Consider the following 5,679-nt stretch of genomic DNA (forward strand, 5'->3'; position numbering starts at 1 on the left):
GGGCATAACTTACAACCCTTGCCCTGAGGGCTTGTGGGGGGGGGAGGGTTGTCATCCTTAAATACGTAATTTCCAAAACTTTGAACAACGTTGATTAAAATGCCTATATAAAATATTGATTGAATGCGTTTGGAGAAATTGTGGGTTTGAGAGGGGGGTTGATTGCCCTTAAATAACTTTTGAATGTTAAAAAGGGCACTAGCCCTTTGAATTTCCAATTGATAGAGCCCCTTTGCAAGTTTCTACGATAAAGCTTTCAATAAAAACCTTATATGCCCCAAGGGCTTATATACACCCTTGCCCTGAAGTCTGTGGGGGGAGTGTCCTGCTCAAAGGTATAATTTCCTGAACTTTGAACTGCGTGGAACAAAATGGCTATCTCAAAGTCTTTATTGGATGTGTTTTGAGAAACAGTGGGCGTGAAAGGGGGGTTAGTTGCTTTCCGATCACTTTCGACTATTAAAAAGGGCACTAGCCATTTCAATTTCCAATCGAATGAGCCCTTTTTGAAGTTTCTACGACAACACGTTATATAAAAACCTTATATGCCCCCTGGGCATAATTTACAATCCTCGCCCTGTGGGCTGTGAGTTATGACGACCCTGAGTCCTCAAAGACCTAATTTCCAGAACTTAAAACTAAGTTGAATAAAATGGCTATCTCAAAGTTTTGATTAGATGTGTTTGGGGAAAAGGTGGGCGTGAGAGGCGGGTTAGTTGCCCTCCAATCACTTTTGACTATTAAAAAGGGCTTGACTTGAGGTTCCTGCTGGTGGTCCAGCGTAGAGAGAGATGAGACTCTTTGCCTCCATTCCGAACGGTCCTGCGCAAGCGTGACTGTTTCTTGGAGATCATTACCGATCATGGAGAAGTACTGTGTAAGGCTATCCCTCCGTCTGAACCGGGGTCTTCCACGGGGGTGCTTCCAGCCATGTTGAGGAGGATCAAAATTGAAAAGTATGCTGGAGGGTGCTTCTTCTGGCATGTGAGTTAAGTGGCCAAACCACCGTAGAGTTCTTATCGCGAGCTGACGAGAGTTGGGGGTCTGATCCGTTAGTGTCAGCAATCGGGTGTTTGAGAGAACACGACAACACGTTATATAGACAATACGGGTGTTTGAGTAAACACGACAACACGTTATATAAAAACCTTATATGCCCCCTAGGCATAACTTACAACCCTCGCCCTGAGGGCTGTGGGTTGTGAGGGCCCTGAGTCCTCAAAGACCTAATTTCCAGAACTTAAAACTAAGTTGAATAAAATGGCTATCTCAAAGTTTTGATTAGACGTGTTTGGGGAAAATACGGGTGTGAGAGGCGGGTTAGTTGCGCTCCAATCAGTTTTGACTATTAGAAAGGGCACTGGTCTATTGAATTTCCAATCGAATGAGCCTTTTTTGAATTTTCTACGACAACGCCTTCTATAAAAAACCGTATATGTCCCCAGGGCATAATTTCTATCTGGGCTGTGGGGGACTGTCCTAAAAAACATAATTTCTATCTCGAAATCAACTACGCTGAACAAATGGGTATCTCAAAATTTTGATTGGATGTGTTTCGGGAAATGGTGGACGTTGAAGGGGTGTTAGTCGCCTTCCAATCACTTTCGACTATTAAAAAGGGCACAAGCCACTCCAATTTCCAATTGAATGAGCCCTTTTCAAAGTTTCTACGACAACTTCTTCGATACGAAGTGCAGCGTAGTTGATTTTCAGATAGAAAATATGTTTTTGAGGAGGACACTCCCCCACAACCCTCAGGGCAAGGGTTTTAAGTTATGCCCTGGGGCCATATAAGGTTTTAATTGAAGACGTTGTCGTAGAAACTTCAAAACATGCTCATTCGATTAGAAATTCGAAGAACTAGTACCCTTTTTAATAGTCGAAAGTGATTGGAGGGCAACTACCCCCCCCCCCCCTCCCCGCGCCCATCATTCCCCTAAACACATCCAATCAAAATTTTGAGATAGTCATTTTGTTCAGCGTAGTTGACTTCCAGATAGAAAATATGTTTTTGAGGAGGACACTCCCCCACAACCCTCAGGGCAAGAGTTTTTAAGTTATGCCCTGGGGGCATATAAGGTCTTTATAGAAGACGTTGTCGTAGAAACTTCAAAAAAGGCTCATTCGATTGGAAATTGAAAGGGCTAGTGCCCTTTTTAATATTCGAAAGTGATTAGAGGGCACCTAGCCCCCCCCCACGCCCATCATTTCCCCAAAAACCTCCAAACAAAATTTTGAGATAGCCATTTTGTTCAAAGTAGTTGATTTCCAGATAGAAAATATATTTTTTAAGGAGGACACTCCCCCACAACCCTCAGGGCAAGGATTATAAGTTATTCCCTGGGGGCATATAAGGTTTTTATTGAAATCTTTATCGTAGAAACTTGAAAAAAGGCTCAGTCGATTTGAAATTCAAAGGTATAGTACCCTTTTTCAAGCTTATTAAATTCACATTCTTAATAATATTTGGACTTCTTGGGTTTTTCCAATTTTATTATAATATCAGTCACAATGGACGTTTACCGCTTGGTGAAAGATTCCAGCCCCGGTCTTCAGACATCGAACTTTCAGACATACCAGTTTCAAATCCCAGATTTTGAGACAACCAGTATACATTATTAATTAAATATTTCTGAATATTTTGGCGTTCATTTGTGTGTGAATATTGCCGAAATTAAGATTCTGGCTTGTCACCCCCCTTTGGTCTCACATGGGGTGGAAATACAGAACTTAATAATATTATTTCTCGATTCTGATGTCACTTTCTGTCTCCAAAGACTTGAATTAATAGGAAAATACCTTATAATCCATCTAATGCTGGACAAATTAGGATTTTGGTCTTTTCATCCTCTTCTGACTTCGCTTATGGGGTTTATGGGGTACTAAGGGACTGAATTTTCCAATTTATATATCATTTTTGATTCCCTTGGACTTCAATTAATAATGAATGTCCTTTGAATCCAGGAAATATTGAATTAATTTAAATTGAATATTAAAATTGGCTGTCGAAAGGCTTTGAAAGAGGAAAACATTCCTAAGTCGTTAAAAATTCATCTGTGCAGTGAAGTGCGAGGAATTGCCTAAGCTTTCAGGATATGATAGAATATATATCTCTTTTTCGAAATTTTTTTTTCACCACGATAAAAAAAAAAGATTAAAATTATTAAAAAAAATCCAACGCGATAACCACTTATAGAATATCTATTTGGGAGGGCTTAAGGTAAAGATCCCTATTTATTCTACTCTATGTATTGTATACTCTACCCCCCCCCCCTCCACCCCATGTTGTCATTTTAGTAGTTTTATTTCTGTGATTTCCACTATTAAACTTCCAAAACTCAAACCGGACAACTTTACTTGTAATTCCAAAATTAAAATATAATGTAATTAAAAATTTTATACACTAAGCTTAAGCTTAAAATATTATATTTTGTTCATCCCCGTTTGATTTTCAAAAAAAGATAGCCAACAAATTAATTAATTTCAGCTAGAGTATCAGACCCCTCATTCAGTAAACTAAATTGTTGATAGTTCATTTTGAAGTCTTGTAATTACTCTGCTTTCATTATTTTGCTAAAAAAAATTTATGACTAAAAATTTATAATAAACCAAAAACATATTATATTTAAAGTTTTGAATATTTGAAGTTGTTTATGCTGTTTAACTAAAGAACAAAAGCATCTTATCTAATCCATATTAATCACATGTTGAATGTTACATTGTGTGTTAACAGTTACCGCAGCACTGTGGCAAGGCGACAGCCTGAACTACAAGTGACTAGGAAGGATGCGAGTTCAAGCCACTTTGCGGTAACGATGTCTTTGGATTGGTACCGCTTGTGTCTTTGCTCTTCATTTTCATTTTTGACTCTCTCAAATAATCAGGGTCACATGTCTTCTAACCAAGTGTGTCTTTGGTCTTAATTTTTTGACACGCTCTAACTGTCGCTTTTGAAAATCTGATCTGGTTATTGGCTTTTTAACCATCAACTTTTGTAAATTATATACAATTTTTCTCTTGTTCTTTCAGATGAAGAAAAATATAAGGTTCAATATATTCAAGGACTAGGAAATTACAAGAGTGGTTTCTATTAAGTTGGGAAAACACATTATTCCTATGATTGATTTGGTTTCCCCTCGAAAGGGGTACGCCGATCCCGGAGGTACTGCAATTCCGGGCCATCGTGTGGAGGGAGTGGGGCAAGCCCCGACATCCCTCCGGTTTAAAAAAAATAAGTTTAATGTTGTTTTTTTTTTTAATTAAGGGTTTGTAAGACAAACAAATCTTGCAGAGAAAATGCCCAATCTGCCAGTTGACACAATTAGTATTGATCAATAGCATCAACGCAAGGATATTCAAGGGGCTAGGTCACATCCTGTGCCCCCTCCCCCGATATTTTTGTCTGATACGTTAAAACGTAATGCAATGCATTTAAACAAATGTTTGATAGTTTTTACTAACTTTTTTGTCCCCCCCTCTCCAAAACAGAAATTCTGGAAACGGTCCTGGGGAGGGTGGGGAGCAAAAGAGTATTCTTCATAATACAAGGACGGAAAATTTATTTACAAAAATACAAAAAAAGCCCTTTTTCAAATAATAATAATGATACCACAAAAATATTTTCTTGAATCTGAGAGGAGAAATGCAGAAAAAATCTTGTAGGAAAATACTCCTCCCCCCTCTCCGAATTGAAGCTACTTTTATTCATACGTGGTACTTGGTAATAATACAAGTTTTGCTGTGACATTATAAAATTTGCTCCAAATATGGACACAAAAGCTGTATTTTAAATCACCCCAGCAAAATAAGAAGCAACAAAACAGTGAGTATTTATCCTTTTCATTCTTTCTTTGCTTGATTAATTCTATAATTTCATCTTGTTGCTAACAATGTAGCCAGAAGACTGTATTGAAGAATAGATGGCCATCAAGTATAATTCCAGTTTTATAGTAGAATTTGAGTGTAAACTTATTAAAGCACCCTAAGCTTTGAACCCTGGAAAAACAATAGAAAATGAAAAAAAGTCTTAAAAGATGGACTGGAGCTAGAAAGACTTAATAGAAACAAGATAGTGCGAGGGAAGTTGCATTCCAAGATGGTATTATCTTTTGATTTTTCTAATGCAGAAGAGCAATACCTCTTGGACTATCATTCTGTATGGACTTGTACTAGTTTTGTTCATAGTTCTTGAGCAATGCTTTGTCCTCTACCTTTTAGACTAAATAAATTACGTGACTATGCTGTAAGGATAACAAATCCAGTAATAGTTACTTTCTGAAACGAAACAATAGAGGACTGAATGTAGCTTGGACTTTGCTCGTTTTACACCATCTAAGAACTTAACAAATAAAAACAAGAATATTTTTTCCAATATTGTAAAGGCCCAAGGGCCCTCACAAAGTCTCCAACTAGCCCCCCCCACGTCCAACATTCGCCAGACCACAATCAATCCTAATTTTGAAATAGCCATTTTGTTCATTGCTGTGTAAATACAGATAGAAAATATGTTTTTGAGGAGGACACTCCCCCACAACCATCAGGGCAAGGGTTTTAAGTTATGCCCTGGGGACATATAAGGTTTTTTATAGAAGGAGTTGTCGTAAAAACTTCAAAAGAGGCTCATTTGATGGGAAATTCAAAGGGCCAATGCCCTTTTTAAAAGTCGAAACTGATTGGAGG

At 38.0% G+C, this 5,679-nt stretch overlaps 1 pseudogene; it reads right to left on the bottom strand.

The window, feature by feature from the left end:
* Positions 1-4,140: 4,140 nt before the first annotated feature.
* Positions 4,141-4,355, bottom strand: LOC148951424 (U2 spliceosomal RNA; annotated as a pseudogene).
* Between the last annotated feature and the right edge of the window lie 1,324 nt (positions 4,356-5,679).

The sequence above is a fragment of the Artemia sp. Qi Xiang Cuo genome, chromosome 6, assembly GCF_049724085.1.
Source record: "Artemia sp. Qi Xiang Cuo chromosome 6, ASM4972408v1, whole genome shotgun sequence".
NCBI classification, from domain to species: domain Eukaryota; kingdom Metazoa; phylum Arthropoda; class Branchiopoda; order Anostraca; family Artemiidae; genus Artemia; species Artemia sp. Qi Xiang Cuo.